The sequence below is a fragment of the Manis javanica genome, chromosome 13 (genome assembly GCF_040802235.1).
Source record: "Manis javanica isolate MJ-LG chromosome 13, MJ_LKY, whole genome shotgun sequence".
Classification (NCBI taxonomy): Eukaryota; Metazoa; Chordata; class Mammalia; order Pholidota; family Manidae; genus Manis; species Manis javanica.
In genome coordinates this window covers 3,328,058-3,347,845 of record NC_133168.1, presented here as the reverse complement: position 1 = coordinate 3,347,845, position 19,788 = coordinate 3,328,058, and the positions used below count along the sequence as shown (strand labels likewise).

Below are 19,788 nucleotides of genomic sequence, written 5' to 3'. Positions count from 1 at the left end.
CGGACCCGACCCGCAGCGGCCCGGAGCCTTGCAAGCTCACGGCGAGTCCAGCACCGTAGGCGCCCGGAGATGACGTCTCGGGCAACGGGGCCCGCCCTCCGCGCTCGGCCCCGCCCCGCGAGGAGGCCGGAACGGCCCGGGAGCATGCGCGGCCGGAGCGGGCGCCTGAGCGCGGCGGGCAGTGCCCCCTGGCAGGTCCGGTTCCCGGCCGCCGCGCGCCTCGCTCGGTCACTGGTGTCCGGGAGGTGACAGTCCTGCCAGAGTGTCGGAAACACTAAGCCACGCTTCTCTGACGCTTGATCTCGGCATCCCGCTCCTCCAGGCTTCACAGAATCAAATTAGTAACATTAGTAAAATAATTGGTTTGGGGGATTTTTTGTATTTGCACTGGCTGAAACAAAAACCGCCGCGTCGGGGAGAATCGTCTGTTCCGGCCGCTGTCGGGCGTCTCCCCGAGCGTGGCCGTGGCCGCTGTCGGGCCCACGCTCACAGCAGGGGCTCCGCGGACTCGCCGGGAGCGGTTTGTCCGGAGGAGCGTCCGCCGAGCCCTGGGAGCCCGGGCGTGGCCCGGGGCGCGGTCTGGGGCCTCCGGAGGCGGCCGGGCTTCAAAGCGTTTTCCTCTGTTTCCTCATTTGATCTCCTTACGGTGTCAGAGTCGTGGCCCGGGCTAACAGCCGCGCGGATCAGAAGATGACTAAAATACGGCAGTGTTGGAGCCCCCCATCCATCCCTAGGGTGTATCAGTATCTTACTCGGAGAAAGTAACAAGCAATTGGAAAACTTATTCCTAAAGAGTGTTTGATTGGCGCATTTAGCGTTGTTCCCTTAATTATGCACGCCAGACAACGTAATGCTTGGCATCCTAAGTAAATACTGTGGTGAAACGCAAAATAATTTCTTAACAGTTGGAAGATTAGAGAAATCTTAGTAGTAGCACGGGATTCTTTTAAAAAGAAAAATCTTGGACGGGTAGCACTTGGAAAAGTTTGAAAGCCACAATCTAGCTCATTCCACTTACTCAATGCAGAAATTCCCTCTATAGCATTCCCAACGGGCAGCCTCTGTATAAAAGCTCTTGCAGTGAAGGTGCCATACCTTCCCAATGGTAGTCAAAGTATATGCAATTTACTCTGAACTGTATCCAAAAAAAATTAGATGAATTGATGGACGGGTAGAGAGATGGGCAGATGGAGAACTATGCGACAATACAAGCGCAGCGGTGTTAACGGTAGAATCTAGGTGGTGGGTTTATGGGGCTCTCACTCTCAAATTCTTTCCACTTTGCTGTATGTCTGAAAATTTTCCTAATAAAATTATGGAGCATGGGGGGATGTACATGGAGAACCTAATTGGGAGAAAGTGATTGCATTGACCTAAAATCCAGCTTCCTGTAACGTTCAAGACTTGACTGTTTCCTTTTCTTCCTCTTCTTGTCCCTCCACGACCCCACAGCTACAACCGATGATAGACATCCCGTCCTGTTCTAGCAGACAGCACTCCAGATAGGAATAGGTAGCCCTCGCGCCGCACAGCCCGCTCAGGGGTAAACACTGCCAGTTCTTTCAGCCCTGTCTTCCATGACGTATCTGCCCTCTGGATATGGTCCAGTGATCAGTGTCCCTAGTAAATGGTTGTACTTTTTTCCCATCTCATGTTATGCTCCTTGAGCAAACTTTGGAAGTAAGAATTCTGCATTTGTTCATTATCACTTCCATGTGTTAACATTCTGTCATCTCTCTTAATCAGTGGTGCTGCACCTTGTAAGGTTTTTTCCTATGAAAATAACTTTCAAAGAGCTCTTTTTGATTGGCCTTACCATTCTGCCCCAAACCTCACGTTCATTCCGGGTGACTCTCAGGTCATTTGACTTGTGTGGATTTGCTTATCAAGTACTTCTCGCACCAAAAGTCAAATACACAAACCTTCCAAAATTCTGGGTTCAAAGAAGAGATTTCAGAGAAGTCTCTGTTAACAGTATGCTTTTTTGTTTCTTCTCACTACAATAGTTTGCAGTTATAAAATCTGGCTTTTATTTTTGCAGGCTTCACAACTTGTAACACTCAAAGCCATGGGATCACAATGTATTTGAATCTGCTTTCCTAAACCCTATAAGGTGTTTCTACTACCCTCGTAAACTCTAACATGCCATTACTTCCTAACCTCAAGGTCCTCCGACCTGCTAGTTTCAGAGTTCATTAAACCCAATCTAATTCTTACACTTCAGTTCTAGCTCTTCTGATTGTGCTTCAAACAAGTAACTTGTCTCCCCAAATTCCCTCACTACTGATTTCTTCCTTCAGCCTATAGTCATGCTCACGTGTTCCCCCACCCTGTTAAATTCCTTCCTCCCTTCTTACATAAACTGTTAGGATAGCCTCCTAAGGTCTCCCTGCCTTCAGTCTTGCTCCACTTGCCCCAAGGCCCATCTATGGTTGATGACAATTTCAACCAGAGTAGGAGACAGTGGTGCCCCTTGTCCAAGACCCCCAGTGTTTGCCTAAAACCCCAGAGAGTGCCAAACCCTATATATACAGTTCTATGTTTTTTCCTATACATACCTAGGATAAAGTTTAATTTATAAACAAGGTACAGGTAAGTGCTGACAACAATAACTCAAAATAGAACAATGATAACAATGAGATCTCTCAAAATACCATATTGTACTGTCCTCGCCCTTCTTGTGCTGATGTGAGATGGTGATGACGTAACATGAGGTGAGTGACGTGTGCTGTGACATAGTGTCAGGCAACTAGGCCTTCTGACAATCTGGCAGGAGGTTCCTCTGCTTCCAGACTGCTGTTGTTACAGGTAACTGAAGCAAAACCGTGGGTAAGGGGGACTACTGTGTCCCAAGTGCACTCTAACCATGTCACTCTGATACTTCAAACCTTTTAGGGAGTCCTTCTGGGCAAATTCCTGGTTTCTTAGCATAACGCACTGGCTTCCTCCTCCCATCTCAAGCTTCATTTCCCAGTACTCCCTGCCTTGGGCTTCAAACTCCAATAAGATTAAACGTTTTGCAGTTCTGTGTGCTCAGGTCCCATCATGTTTCTCTTTTTTCCTGCTGTCCCTGATGCCTAAAATGCTGTCCCCCACTAGACCCCTCTTTCCTAAAATACTATCCCCCACATCCCTTCTTCTCCACTTGGCACACGCCGCTCGTTCCCCAAGACTCCGTTCAGGTGTTGGAAACTGTCCCCTAACCCGCCCAGTCTGGGTTAGGTACTGTTCGTAGATTCTTCAATCGCTTTGTGAATCCCCAGTACCAGCATAATGCCTGGTATTCCATACATGTTTGTTGAAATAGACTAAGCTGAACATGAGCTTTCTTCCGTGATACCCATCACTTTCACCTTGGGACCAAAATTCTTCCTCATATCTTCGAGTTTATGTAGGAAATAGTGGTTTCCTTGATTACTTCATCAATTTGAAAATTGCCAGCTAGGAAAATTGAAAGACACTGAGGTACACACCTGTTAGCAGACTGGGAATCCCGCAGTCACCTGGCGGTCAAGGCCTCCGCCACCTCTCCATCCTGTCCTGGTGCCGAGCTGTGATCTGGGTGGGGCAGGTGTCTTAGCTTCTTCTATCTGGCGAGGCGCGCTGCGCTGTATTCCCAGAGCACAGTCACATTTCTCTTCCCATGTCCTTTGGTCCTTACTCAAATGGATTGTCTCAGATGACGCCAGAATGGAAACTCCTACAAAGTAAAGATGAATTCCTAGATATGAAAATGCCGCAAACTGGAACTGGACCACTGGCATGACGCTGTAATGTACACTGCCCTGCCCTGGGACACACACTGAGATACTATGTATGTGCTAGTTTCAGCTTCAATTCTAGTTGCCCCACCTGAGAATTCCATGCTCCAGAGGTGGTCAGGTGCCAACATCAAAAAGACCACACTCCAGAAACAGCTATGACAGGATGTCTGTTATCACTATCTTGATCCAAACCACATGGTGAACATCAGAGATGGGTTTTTATTTTTGGTTTGCTCAAAAGTATGATAAATGTTAGAAATGGGATCTCATTTATGATGTTATCAGTACATAGGATACTGGATTGATGAAAACATTTTAGAGATGCTTGCCTCCCTTGCATGCAGAGAGCATAGGAATCCATGACACCTGCATTCGATCCCTAAAATTTCTTACGTCTTCTATAAAGGTTAAAGAACTCAGCCTCAGGAATGAAGTTACACATGCCTTAAGAGAATCTTTCTTGCAAGGAGATAAAGAGAATTATCTGCCCTTGCAAGGAGGGCCGAGAATTAGGGTCTCGCCAAGCTTATAGAGCAGGTTATATGAATGGTTTTATTTAATAAACATCTGTATGTACATAGGACTTTGATCTAAGATTGACTTCCATCACAATCTCGTATCCAGGTCAGGAGGAAGTAATTAATCCTCACCTACTCAACTTCTTTGATGGCGATGGTTCTCTACGGAAAAGAACCTAAGAGTTATACATGATCAAATTACTCTTCTTCGGTCAGCAAGAGTGGCAGCTATAGCCTCTTTGTCCCTTCTGGTTTTAACCACTCCCCCCCAATTTTTAAATGGTAACAGGTTTCACAAAACAATTTGCATTTCTGGTTTATCCTGGAATATGACAGTCCTGGACCCCTATTCCCACATGGCAACCACGCTGCCCCCTTTTGGGCTAGCATGCCCTATCCAGCTTGCCCCCCACCCCACCCCCGCACAGTCACTTACTTGGGCGTTAGGTTACGAGCTGGACACCAGAGGCCTGGGAGCTTAGCTGTTACCCCTTGTATAGCTGCTCATAGTGCTAAAGCACTGCCTGCCTCAGTTTTTTGCACCTAGATATCAATGTTGTTGGAGAAAAGATCGAAACAACCAGTCCAGAATGTGTTACGCCGAAGAATTTAACACGCATTTGACTGTGATTATGATCATATTTATGGTTCTAAGATTTTATTTTTAAGCAACGCTAAAGACACATGCTTGAAAGTTGGGAATGTATCATTACATTGTACTTTTTCCTATGAAGTGAGAGAATATTTGGAAGATCCAAATATGTTGAGACTTCCAGCACTCAACAATTCTGGGATCCTGTTTGTCCAGCTAACTGACAATCAAGGAGCTGGACAGACTTTTTTAGCTTCCATGATAGCTTTTCACTCACTGTGTCAAGTCTTCCTTCAGTCATCTGTGTGTTTCTTAAGCTCAACACATTCCTGTGCTTGGTACAGTGAAAGGGCTCATAGCAACAGCAAAGGGGCCCACAAAGTTAAAGACATGCATGAATATGTATTTTTAAATCACAATTTGGAACCGTTTTCTTATGACGACAGTGTCAACTATACCTAGAAACTGTGGGTTTCTACTGAAAATACTGTGTTATGGCTGTATGATTCCAAGTCCTCAGAACCCTCTACCTACCTGTCTACACAGATGGACTCTACAGGAGTGAATGAAAGCAATTTGCTCAATATCCTCTAGAGGTAATATATGCACTCATAGCTCTTCTGTATTTGTGTTCAATTTTTCATCCCATAAATTGTTACACTAAAAATATATTTGAATTAGATTATTGGGCTGCCCCCATTTGAATCATTTTCTATAAAACACTAGGACAAGTAGCTTTTCGATCTGATTTTTCAGTGAGCACAGAAGGAAAACACTCTGGGAAGTGTAAGAATTCCAGGGGAATCTTAAAAAAAAAGGCCGACTCGTGAAATAGCAAAATAAATCCCTGCAATAACACGTTGTTGTCACCAGGTGTCGCAATTGGCCAGATTGAAAGCTCAGAGCTCCCCGGGCCGGTCGGCCTGTCAACAGCGCCTTCAACCACCCAACAGCGTTTCCCAATAGGAAACCTATGTTTGCTCAAGAAATCATGTGAAATCCTAAAAGCGTTCTCACAACAAAAGGACTCATTTGAAAACAAAACAAAACAAAACCAAAAAAACCCACTTGCTAAATCTTGTTGGTACTAACTCTGATAACATCTGTCAAATCCAGGTCTAAAATGTTCCTGCCCTGTTTGTGTGTTTGCTTGTTTTTTATAAAAACCGAAGCCTCTGCCTACAGAACAAAAGCCAGGTTTCATGGTCTGACCCCAATCCAGCTCTCCAGCTTCGCCGCCCGCCCCTGCTTGGCTCCCCGTCTCTCTGACCTCTGCCCCTCACTCTGCACCTTGGCTGACCCAGTCCCATTGATGGAAATGCCTTCTCCGCAGGGCGGCAAGGAAAACAGGAGCCCAAGTCCTGGGAGTGGTTCACAGTCTAGACCGGGAAACATGACGCAGAGACTGAGCAGCCGTGCCAGACATGACACGGAGAGTGGCCGAGGGAAACAAAATGTCCGTGAGGTTCAGCACAGGTAGAAGCCATGACTGAAAGGGCACTTTTTAAGCCTTTCGGTTCATAGTTTATTAATGGTTGCCATGTCATGTGATCTGTACTGTATCATAGACTCTGTGCTGTAGGTGTCCAAGCCCATAGCTCCATGGGATCTTTTTCAAAACTATAATTCATACCTTCAAGTTATGAAATGCTAAACTTAAGAGAAGGGTCTCTTTGTAATAATAAGTATTTATATGCATTTAAATACATTGTTTATTATCCATAGACTTACCAGACTGTCTAAGGGATCCATTGCAAAAAAAAGAATAAGAAACAAAAAAGGTTAAGAACCCCTGTTTTAGGCAAAGGGAACAAAAGACACAGCAGGTGTAAAGATGAGGACTTGTTCGAGAACCCACCACCTTTCCTTCCTGACCCTGCAGCCTTCCCAGTTCTGTCTTACTCTCGTGCTGCCATGACTCTGGTCCGGGGCGCCTGTCCATCTGGCCTTCCTCCTGCCCATTTCCCATACTCCATAGTGCCTGACAGGTGGGCGTTTGGCGGCCACTTACTCATGAGATGAATACATGAATGAAGGCAAACTTGTCTTTGGGGTCACATCAGGAAAAGGCTTGGAAACCGAAGTAGTTTGGATTTTATTCTCCAGACTTGGACTTTTCAAACTGTAAGTTACGGTCTCTTAATGGATGGTGAGATCAATCGTGTGGGTTGCAGTAATTCTGTTTGTGTGAAAGAGAATTTTATAGAACAGAATGCAGTGGAATAAAATAGAAAATATCGGAGTGCCTTGTAAGTAGCAAGGGTAAACATTTCATAAAACGTTTATTCCAGTTAGGCGTATTATGCCTATATATGCATAGCCTATGTAAGTATGTGTGCATTGTGTGGTCACGTGGAATTTATTTCTTCCTGTGGTTCATTCACATCAGGAGGTCCTATGGCAGCTGTAACCACAGGGGAACCATTGCAGGGTCTCAATATACGACCAAATCTGTGGCTTTGGAAGCCTTTTCCAAGGACAGCATGGAGGTATTTTGACCAGAGATGTCTCTGGAGACAATGGGGGCAACTGAAAAGCTACAACAGCCAACTGGAAAATGGTGAGAAAGGTGTGGAGGTGGGATGGAAAGAAGAGGGTGGGAAGGAGAAACATGGGCTGGATGGAGGACATGTAGGAGGGTGCTGGGCATCAGTTGATAAGCATCCCAGCAAACACGCCGGAAGGAGCTTGCCTGCGAAGAACCCTCGTGGGAATTTGTCGTGACATCTAAAGAGATCTGGAGTGTGAGAGAGAAGCTCAGACCAGAGACACTTCCACAGGGAGACATGCATCGCTCGTGTTAGTCTGGGTCTTCCTGCAAGCAGAAGTCAAGGTAGATTAAACTTGCAAAGATGTCATGTGGGGGGTGAGGGGGTGCCCCTGTGATGCAAAATGGGGAGGGCGGCAGGAGGGGTTGCGCTAGCCGGCTGGCAGCTGGTGCGGCCTAAGGAGGGTGCAGCAAGGATGTGAGGAATCCTCCGGCCAAGGTCGTCGGCGAGAGGAGCCTGTCTCCGGGGACAGGCCTGCGTCGCACTCGGGCAGTGGCCCCAGCACGTGCCGAGAAGCCAATCTCAGGGCCAGCCCTGCACCCTGGTCGCCTGCTGTCACTCGAAGCTGGAGGTCTGTGAGCGGCATCTTCCTGGGGACATCACACTTTTAACGAGTTCGCTGCAGTTTAATGCATACACATCAGGGCCAATAAAAGTCCAATTTTGGCGAGCTGCCTTTTTCAGTCAAGGATTTGTGAAGGGCAGCCTGGAGCTTTGTCCCTCCTAGCAACGGTTTCACCCCTTCCTCCTCCTTTTAGAATTTCCTTTCGCCCCTGGCACTCATTTACCAGCTACTCACGAATTAAGCTACAGCTGCTCCTCATGAATTCCCCTGCCCGGCATGGCCTCGAGCCTGTCACACTTGTACATGACCCTGTGGTCCGGCTGGGGGTCATGCAGGAGGAGGGAGCGCTGAGGGGAGGCTCAGCACGGTGTGAAGAATCGCAGGGCCCTCGGGTCCTAAGCTCAGGACGCAACATTATTTGGAGATAAGGTCTTTAAACAAGTGATTAACTTAAAATGATCCGTTGAGGATGGGCCCTAACCCAATAAGACAGGTCTCCTGGTTAGCACAGGAGGTTAGGACTTGGGTCCGCGCAGGTGACATGTGACGCAGTCCTCACACCGAGAAGGCAGCCACACGCAGGCTGAAGAGAGACTCCCAGCCCCACCACCAATTAGCTGTGTGACTGTAGGCAAATTATTATTTTTTTTTTCACTTGTACTTTTCATTTTATAGATTAAATTAACATGAAGAAAATAATAAAAATGGAAACATCTTGTTTTATATACTTAGTAAAAATGAAACTGCATGTTAAAAACTTGAAAATACGTTAAAAACTTGAAAATAAAAAATTCTGTCAAGTTGAGTACTTGGGAATTTCAGTAAAATGATGAAGGAGTTGAAGAATATTTATAGTCTGTTGATGTCAAGATCTGAAGAAACAAAAGTCTACACAGGCTTGGAAAAGGTCTTATTTAAATTTAATTTTAAACACTATCTGCCACTCATTTTACTTGATATGGAAAGGACTCTGAGATTTCAGAAATTCTCCATAAATTATTTAAAGTTCATTCTAAAATGTACACCTAAAATACAAATTCCTGAAGTTTAAATGTCAATTTTGAAGCATATATAAGCTATTTAGATTCTTCAAATTATAGAATATTCTTATCAGCTATTTTTTTTTGAGAGGGCATCTCTTATATTTATTGATCAAATGGTTGTTAACAACAATAAAATTCTGTATAGGGGGGTTAATGCTCAATGCACAATCATTAATCCATCTCAAGCCTAATTCTCGTCAGTCTCCAATCTTCTGAAGCATAACGAACAAGTTCTTACATGGAGAAAGAATTCTTACATAGTGAATAAGTTCTTACCTGGTGAACAGTACAAGGGCAGTCATCACAGAAACTTTAGGTCTTGATCACGCATTATGAACTATAAACAATCAGGTCAAATATGAATATTCGTTTGATTTTTATACTTGATTTATATGTGGATCCCACATTTCTCCCTTTATTATTATTATTAGTTTTATTTTTAATAAAATGCTGAAGTGGTAGGTAGATGCAAGATAAAGGTAGAAAACATAGTTTAGTGTTGTAAGAGAGCAATTGTAGATGATCATGTGTGTGCCTGTAGACTATGTGTTAATCCAAGCTAGACAAGGGCATTAAAACATTGTAGGCAAATTATTTAACTTTTCCAAGATTCATTCTTCTCACCTGTAAATTGGAGGTAACAGTAACAGCTGCCCCATGGGGTTGCTCTAATTAGTGAGAGAGAGTTATACACCAGAGATAACACATTGCCCTGTGTCTGATAAGCATTCAATAGAAATTAACTCCAATAGCTATTAACAATATCATGTCTTTGACCTCCTTATTAGGTTCGCTTACCAGTTTTCTTATTAGTTTATTTGTTTTTTAAAGCTTTCGTAAAGTATTGCCTCTGTGCCAGATCTCACACATAACAGCCACCTTCTTTTTGTTTTTTGAGGGTTCTTTTTGGCAACCATTTTGGGCACTTTTGTGGTGTGTCTGTCATTTGACTGCAGTTGGAAAAAAGCATGGATAAAATAGAGAAGTATTTATTTGTCATTAGGAGAAGCCTGGCGGTAGGTGTCTAGGGCTGGAGTCATGGCTCGGGCATGGCTTCTCCGCTCCAGGCTGCCGCTCCCTCCCTGCTCCCCTGGGCTGTGGGCTGTGAGATGGGTTCGGTGTCTTTGGTACAACATGCGCATTCCAGGGAGGAAGAAGACAAGTAGGTGGAAGGATGGAGGCCAAGGAGTTTTTCCTTTCAGATGCTTACAATGTCACTTAAGAAGGCAAATCCTCCGCCCATCTCACTGGCCAAAAGGGTATCAAGTAGTCACGCCCAGTGGGAAGATGGTCTGGGATCCTGTTAGTTGGGTGCATTTTTCACCTCAAACATCATCAGAGTAATGTTTTGCAGAAGGGGAAATGGATATTGGGGTGAACGAATAACTATGTCAACAACATGGCTTCATTTAATTCTACTTGTTAAAGTAACAGTCTGCTTAAGAGCTAATACTATGGGCTTGAATCCAGAATTCAATAATTTAGGTAATGGCTAAGGGCACATCAAAGCCAAGGTCAATTCAGTAGGATGAAAATCAATCATACTAACTTTTGCTTCGAATTAAGTGATCCATCTAGTCAGAGCAATTAGTCCACATCAACACAGAACAATTAGTCCACATCGACATACTCTGGACCCTAAATATAGGTACTAGTGGCCTAGATTGTACCATGTGTGAATTATGCAAGCTAGCCAGTTAAGCAGTGTTTGAATCTGATTGATTATACATGTAAGCAATTTTTATTATGCTATTTCTAGTGTATGAAATTATATTCTATGACTTGTGTAGGATATCACCCTACGCAGCCCATTGCTTATGTATTATCTGTATTTACTCACTTGCCTCAAATCTTTTTTCAGAACAAGGCAAGGATGAATAAAAAATCCAGTAATATATAGTCTGTACAAGTTAATAGGCATCACAAATAAGAAGAAATACTGTTATTTTCATATCTTCACCTAATAATCTCTTGCAAAGTCTTCATTCACCTGGAAGAACTATATAATGTTCTCGATTTTCTATGGACGGGCAGTGCTTCACTGTGCGGTGTGTGGATCCATCATGCCATAGTTGCCGGACAGGACCTCATCCAGGCTATCTGAATGTGTCAGTAAATGAGGTTTGGGTGTTGTCCTCATAATGCTATTTAGGCCAGACGAGGAAGAGAGGAGGACTACGGCGCAACCGAGAAATGAGATAAAAATAAAATCCATTCATTTTTATGTATTAGATTAGTAAGTTAATGATGATAATGATGAAATAATGATTACAAACTCACATTAAAGTAGCAACATCTTTATTTTGTCCTCTAATCATTTGATACTTATTAGTCTATGTGTTAAACTAGACGTTACATTCCTAAAGGATGTTTGCATCTCACATAGCACTAGTGTCTTGAGCCATGCTTGTTAATTGACTGAAGGATGTATTTATAAAAAATTCTGCTAGTAACTCCCAATCACCAATAAATTCTCTTTATAACTAAAATGAATGACTTAGATGAAGGCCATTAGCTTAAAGGTGTAACTATAAAGTTGGGTAACTTTTTTACACAAACATAATGGAATATAAAATATGTTATCCATCTTCAAAGCTGAAATCCAGAAGGCTACATACTTGTTGGACAATAATGTAATTTCTCAATACATCAACAAAACGCTTTTGCAACTGCCTTTAAACTCAGTTGAACAAACACACAGGAAAAATAATTCACATAACTTTATAAACACAGCTAACTTTTAGACCTCTCCTCCTGAAAAAAAAAACCCTGTTTGCGTTACCTATTTTATTCACCATATTTGGCTTTATGTAACTCTTGGTTGTGTTAAAAAAAAATTATCCTTGAAGAATAAATGTGCAACCTTTAAAGTTACTGAAATAAACATGACCTAGGATTATTCTAATACATGACATCTCCATATTGAGAAATCTTAAACTATCCTAATCAGGCTTTAACTTATGAAGTGAGAACTGTCTATAATTAACCCATGAGCCACTCTCTCTAGGCATTCTTAAGGTTGCTCAAGCATTAATATTAATAATATACCAATAAAGGGGAAAATTTTAAGCATCTCCTAGGACTCAATGTTGCTTAGTGGCAGTTATGTTTGTAGTGATGGCATCACCGGGTATCATAGAGGTTTGACTGAATGTAGAAAGGAGGACAACTAATTTTTGTGACTTTAAGCAAACATCTAGGCATGAAGGTATGTGTTTGACGTGGACCTATAATTAACTCAAAGCAACATATTTTGTTTTAGACTATGCAATGGAAATGTTTGTCCACTCCTGGTGTTAAAAGCTTTCTTGATAAAATACGTGTTTTAGAAGTTGTTAACTTAGGGATTTCTGCAACAGACTTAGGTTTGAGCCATCAACAAATTAATGACTTGTTCCCTGCAGTTTTAAGGCAGCTTCATGCAAGGATGTGGTAAAGGTGGCTTTGTAAGGCTGACCCTCTGGCTTCTGCCGCTGTTCAGTTCCACCACTGTTGGTAGAGAGGTTTTTGGAATTCAGATGGACCAGAGCAGAGCCAGGGTCTAGTGATGGCTACCATCATGTCCAAACTCCGCCTCAAGCCATAATGCAGATGTTTGATCCGTGGAACTGTATGGCAAGCTACTTGAGGACAGGCAGGCCTGACATGTCAGGCAGCCATCAGCTTCCACATTTTATCCTAGGACATTTCTAGATTCAAGGGACAAATGGAGTCCTCAAGTGTGAAATTAAAACTCACCACTACTGAAATGTTTACTACCACATTCATAAACTGAAAATGTGCCTGGTGTTCATCTTGTGCAAAAAGTGTCCACCTCTAACTTCACATAACATTTATCTCATAAGTCATTTACCCTATTCTTAGTAATTTCAAAAGTGTCATTTAAGTTTCCTCTTACTGTCACAGCTCTATGGCTATTCACTGTGTAATGAAATTTGAAATATAATGCTGAAGAAACAGAATACAGCAAAATAATAAACATGGTAGAGTGCTTGAATCATAGGATTTAGAATCAACCAGATATTGGGCTGGAATCCAAGTGCTACCACTTACTGTGTAACCTGAGTAAGTTACTCAGCTGCTCTTCTCCAAAGAAAATGAGAATAGTAAATGTGAATACCTATAAAGTAGTGAGGAGGCTTAAATAATGTGTGTAAAAGGGACACAAGAGGATTTTGGGGGGTGATGGACATATTCCATATTGATTGTGATGGTAATTACATGATTATGTGCATTTGTCAAAATTCATAGAACTGTACATAGAAAAGTATGAATTTCACTGAATGTCAAGTATGCCTCAATAAATCTGACTTGAAAAAATAAAATAAAATTTTAAAAGTGCATGTAAAGTACTTAGCACAATGTTTGATGATAAGTATATATAGTTAATCATAGTTCTATAGGGCTATATCAAAATTATGAAAAACTAATTCTTCCATTGTCACTGAAATAATTCTCTTCGTAGTTACTAAATTCCTTGTACACTGACTTTGAGATCAAATCCAGTATTACCCTTCTGCTCTTTAAATGTCAAAGGACAGTGCAAAAAACACTAGTCCAAGCATACTTACAGCTATGGTGCAGAATATCTCCACTTAACAAGGATCTATTAACCCCTGAGGGCCCTTCCTACCACTTGAGAGAGAGATAGAGGAGATGCAACTGACCTCCCAATTTAAACCCTTTATGCATTCACTCATTCCAGAAATATTTATTGCACATCTATTAGTGCCAAGCACTCGCTAGGTTCTGAGGATACATGGGGGCTAATGGAAAACAATCTCTATCCTTGTGAAACAATCTTTTCACAAGGGGAGAAGTGGACTTTAACCCACGAATTACCTGAATAAATATTAAAAGTCACAAAAATAAATAATGGACACCTGACTTGGAAACAGTCACCCAAAAGAATAGCTGACCTGAAATTCAGCAGAGGGGAGAATAAACCAGGAATTTTCTTTTTGTGGAGCAAAGGATGTGGCAGATAAAATGGGGAAAGATATCCTGGTGGTGACGGGCTTCCTCCTGGGAGGGGTCCTCAGTGGCGGGTTCAAGGCGTGTAGTCTATGGAGAAATGGGGATACTTGAATATGGACTCACATCAGATGATGGTATCATATCAGTGTTCAATTTCCCGAGCGTGGTAATTCTATTCTATTACAGTTAAGGAGATTATCCTGAGGAGACACATGTTGAAGTATTTATGGGGGTGAAGTGTCTTGGCATCTTGGCATCAGCATACTATTTTCAAATAATTAACAAAAATAAGTGGAATTATAGAAAGACAGAGATAAAATAAAAGTCATTTTATTTAACAAGTAATAAGTCAGAGTGGGAGGTGCATGGGTGTTCATTGTACCGTCTGTTTTTTCCTCCCTCTCTCTCTCAATCTACTTCCATTACCCACCCCCCTTCCTTTATGCTATTATTGCCATGTTCTTTTATTTTAAAACACTTCATAAATGTTTCAGGACACTGCTATTATTTTTACTTTACATTGTCAATTACCTTTTTAAAAAACATAAATGAGAAAAAAGTCTTTGGAGGTCACCAATATATTTATAACTTTTATCATATTTTTACTTTCATATAGATTCAAGTTTCTACCTGATATCATTTCCCTTCAGCTAAAGAGCTTTCTTTAACATTTTTGTTTCTTATAGTGCAGGTCTATGGTGATGCATTCTCTCAGATTTTGTTTGTCCAAATGTATCTTTATTTGTGTCTCCATTTTCAAAGGACATTTTCACTGGTTAAAGAATCTTGACTTATTTTTTTTCTTTCTGCCCTTTAAAGATGACATTCCATTGCCTTTTGGTTTACCTAGTTTCTGACAAAAAATATATATATATATCCATTCTTATCTCTAGTCCTCATGCAGAATGTATTGTGGGGTTTTTGTTTGTTTGTTTGTTTCTTGGATGCTTTTAAAATTTCCTATCTGTCACTGATTTGGGGGAAATTTATTATGAATCTGGTTTTCTTTGTTTTATTCTGCTAGGGATTCACTGGGTTCCTGAATCTGTGGGTTTATAGTGTTTATTAAACTTAGAAAAATTTTGCCATTGTATCATCAATTTCTTTTCTCTGTCTAATCTAACTCTCCTCTGGAACCCCAGTTACACCTTGATAAACCACTTGATATCATCCCATAATTCACTGTTTCTCTCCTCCCCTCCCTCCCGTCTGTCTTCCCCTCCTTTCCTTCCTTCCTTTATTTTTATTTTTTACAGAAACGATTTCTATTGCTATCTCTTCTGGTTCTGTGATTATTTCTTCTGAAGTAAATCATCTTCTGTTAATCCCATCCAGTGATTTTTTTTTATCTTAGATATTTTATTTGATTCTTGATTTTATCTTTCATTTCTCTCATTAGGTTCATGTTTTTGTTTTAACTTTTGGGCATATTTATAGTAATTGTTTCAAGTCTTTATCTGTTATTTTCCTCATCCCTGTCATTTCTGGATGAGTTTCTATTGACTGATTTTTCCCCTGCTTGTGGGTGTGATTTTCCTGCCTGTTTATCTGTCTAGTAATTTTGATTGTATATGAGGCATTCTAAATTGTACTTTGTTGAGTGGTAACTTTTGTTTTCTTCCTTCAGAGACCTTCAGATTGTTTTTCTGGGCTGTGGCTAAGATACGTATGGATTAGTCTTTCTGGGATGTGGTTAAGTTATGGATCACTACTCCTGCAAAGAATTTTGGACTTTGCCCTGTTAAATTACTTGTGGATCAGTATGATGATTTTAGCCTTATTTTAAAGCATCTTTTTTTAGACTGGATTTTCAATCTTTGCTCTGGGTTAGGTTAGACTTTCTCTGGGTCAGGTTAGACCTTCAAGTTGTGGCCCTTCTGCGATCTCTATTGAATGCCTGAGTATTCAACGAGGACTCATTACTCCCGCTGATCGGAATATGAACATCTCTCAATCTGGTGTAACTCTGGGAATTATTCTGCTGGCTAGTTTTTATTCACTTTTGCACCCTCCTTACGGGGTTTCACCTTATACATGCTGGTTGGTATCAGTACACACTCAAGGGCCCCCCCCCCATGCGTATTTGTGGAGCTTTTTTTTCTGCACAGCAGCTTCTACAATTCTCTGCCCCACAAAATCCAGCCACTTCAGCCTCCTCAAAACCCCATCCCTGTCTCCTGAATCAGAAAAACTGCTTTACTCCTCTTAGGCTCACTGACCTTCTGATGACTTTCAGAAATTGTCTCAAAGCAGAAAGCAAGGGCAATTGTAGTGTTTACCCCATTTGTTCTCCTTTTCTCATGGCTCATAGTCCTGTGTTACCTGTCATCTCAATATCCATAAACAAGTTTTTCTCCTCATTTGTTTTGTTCTAGTTCCTTGCTGTTTATGGTGAAGGGTCAGTCCTGTTCCAGTTACTTTGTTATGGCAGAATGTCCTTCATTGTTCTACTCCTGTAACTTTTCTGTATGTTTGAAGTTTTCCAAAATAAAACATTTTGGGGATAAACATATGTAGCCAAGGCTGAAATGCTAAGTCTGGTGGTCTTGGGATGCAGACCTTCACTAGCTCCCAGGTTCAAAGGCCTCAGGCCATTAAGGAGAAAGCCTGGGTTCAAGGATAAGAGTACTGAGTACAAACTCAGTCTTACAGGACCCCCATTTCTCCAGTCACCTCAGCCCTTCTGGTCCTGCATGATGGAGATAGAGAAAAGAGAATTGGTCCTTGGTCATACAGCATGACCCCCGCCCTTTTTTTTTTACCATGTGATTATCTCATAGAAAGAGTTTTACAAATGTGGTAGCAGGTCCTTAGGCAAGTCCACAAAGTCAGCAATATTAAAAGAGACTTATGTTCTGTGGCTTCTCCTTGCAAATAAGGTATTTGGGTTCCACTATATGTTAAATTGTCTCCTGTGGGCTAGTCAATGAAGCAGATCTCTAAATAAATATGTTTCTATGAGACAGTATATTACAAATTCCAAACAATTGACTTCAAGGCGCAGCTAATTTGTGTTTTGGAGACATCAAGAATATGACTTGACCTTAATAATGGTTAAAGAGAAGAGATTTTAATTCTCTAGTTCCTGATCAGTGTTCTATTGTCTAATGCTGTATAACAAACCACCCCAAAACATATTGGTGTACTTGAACACCATCTTTCTAACATAGCACACGTGTACTATAAAAATGGTTGTGATACTAAGGACAGTTTGAGGATTCCCTGTTCCAGCTATTAAAAATGACTTTAAAGTAGATTTGTAATTCATCTAATCCAGGTGAACACTCTGCAACTGATTTGGGCTAAGACGCATTTCTTATTAAGCTGGTTGAACATAACTGAATCTTTATGCCGTAGTTCAGAATTTTCCAGCGTCTCCATTCACTGTATGTCTCTAACATTAAGATGCAAACAGTGTTCACAGCTGAGTTGGCTGTTTCCTTGTGCCAGATCACTGTTTTTTTAAATAAATATTTTATATACACAATCACACACACACACAAAACCCCAACAACAACTGAATTAAAACAGCATTGTTTAGTTGTTTCATGATTTTTGTGGGCATTTCTAGTCTGGGACAGCCTTACCTAATCTCTGATGGTCTCTTTCACATGTCAGGAACCAGGTCGGCGTTTAAGGGGCTGGCCCTGGATGGTCTCACTCATATTTGTGGTGGTTGATTGTCTGTTGACTGGGGTTGGGGGAGGCGACGGATACGCGTCCTTCATCTCCCAGCAGGCTAGGCTAGGCGCGCTCATATTGCAAGATTCCAAGGGAAGCAAGCAGGTAAGCCCGGTGCGCAAGCTCTTTTCGCGTACTGCTTGCATTACGTGTGCTGTTTCATTTGCCAAAGTCAGGTAGGCAACCCAAGCGTAGCGAGTGAGAAAACAGACTTTGCTTCCTTCTGGCAAGAGTGGAGAATTGTGGGCATTCTTGCAATCTACCAAATGTGAACTTTAATTCAGATAGAGACAGGAATCGCTATAGGTCAGAGGGCATTGGAAGATGAGATTTGGAATGGGCCTCAGATTGCTGGATAGAGGGAAGGGAGTGCACAGGATATTATAAGATAGTTAGAGGACCGCACCTTAAAATCTCGAACTCTTACAGGTAGAAGCCGCATGACCTCGCCAAGGGCATACACTCTGCCCCAGATACCCGCCTCCTCCTGAGCTGCTCTGTCTGGCCTCTGTTGTGGGTAGACAGTCCCTTACCTGCAAAACACTTAAATGTTAGTCTCTCTCCTTTGTCCTAGCCCCTCCTTTACCCTTACTCAGTACGTTCGCCCCGGGGGATCTCATCCAGTTTCACGGCATCAGCTCCTACCTATCCCATCATGATGTCTAACCCTACGTGTGTAGCCCAGACCTGTAACCTCCAGAACCACATTTTTCAGTGCGTTCTTAGACATATCCGCCTGTAGAGCCTCCCAGCCCTTCAGCCTCGGTGCGCTCAAAACCACATTTATTCGCATGGCTGAGGCACTCATCGTTTTCCTGCCTTCTTGTTTTGAGTTCCTAGTTTCTGCTCCATGCATTTACCTAAGCTAGGAACCTCACCTCATCGCCATCCCTGATTCCTCCTCGTCCTTCATGCAGTGTGATTCCTGGCATATTCACACCTCCTCCCTGTGCACACCCCACTGCCTTGGTGAAGGCATCCCCTCTCACCCGGCTTCCTGCAGCCGCCTCTTATCTGGTCTTCCTCTTTGCTAGTTTCTCCCTACGCCACACCATTCAGGGTACATTTTATAAAACCCAAGTTTACTCATGTCACTCTTCTACTTAAGATGTAAGCTGAGTTCCTTTTGCCTGCAAAGCTAAGTCCCAATTCCTTAAAAGCACAGCTAAGTGCTTAGCAATCTAGCCCCACTTGATTTTAGCAACGTCCCCTCCTGCCATTCTACCCCACCCCATCCCCTTTTCCCCAACCTCAGTTCCTGCAATAACACATGCCCTTTCACAACCCTGGGCCACGGCCCATGTTGTTTATTCTTCTTGGACTGCCGGCCCTTGCTTCTCCATCTGGTAAATTCTCATTCATCAGTACAGCTCATAACCCTGTCGCCTCCCTGCTGATGACTTCCTTGAGCCTTCCAAACAGAGTTAGTCACCTCTTCTCTGCTCCTATAGCCTTTTGCCCTTCCCTTTGGCAGTGACTTCCGTCAGGCTTTGGGCTGCCTGGATTCTTGAATACCTTTGCCAGGTTTGGCAAATTTTTAGCCACATGAATTCCATCTTTCTAAAGAAGAACCCAGAGAATTTGAATTCCCCTTGCAGTTAAGAAGCTGTTACATGATCCAGGCTTCCCCAGTCGGTTGTACCTGCACGGAACTTTTCCTTCAGAAGTGAACAATATGTGCCTCAGAGCGGTGAGGAGAGGGTCTGGTCTCCTGTCAAGACTGATCAGAACAGGCCTTCAGTTCTGGGGGTGTTAGTAGCAGAGCTGTCTGTGGGTAGCCCCCAGTGCTGAGAGGTGAAGAGAGCCGTGTCTGCTAGACCAGCTCCCTGGGGGTGGCTGGGCATGTCTGGGCTTCAGAGTCCAGCCTCTGGCTCAGCGGAATATTCCACAAACCACCTAATATGCTGTGATGAATTAATTTATTGCTTAAAGAAGCTTAAGTGGATCTGACTTGGCAATGACTGAAAAAGAGTGAAACACCTTGGTTAGAATACTTATCAAGTTTCACTGTACAAGTTGTATTTTATGTTATCAAGTTATATTGCATTTAAGTGTCTACTTCCCTCACTAGATTAATCACGAGTACTGTATCTTATGCT

At 42.4% G+C, this 19,788-nt stretch overlaps 1 long non-coding RNA gene across 1 annotated transcript; it reads right to left on the bottom strand.

Annotated features, from left to right (window-relative positions):
• Window positions 1–9,105: 9,105 nt before the first annotated feature.
• LOC140845792 (uncharacterized) lies at window positions 9,106–17,973 on the bottom strand. Its single transcript, XR_012124692.1, has 3 exons — window positions 17,596–17,973; window positions 13,951–14,095; window positions 9,106–11,206 (listed from the first exon to the last, which is right to left on the bottom strand). It is a non-coding gene; the product is annotated as an uncharacterized lncRNA (long non-coding RNA).
• Between the last annotated feature and the right edge of the window lie 1,815 nt (window positions 17,974–19,788).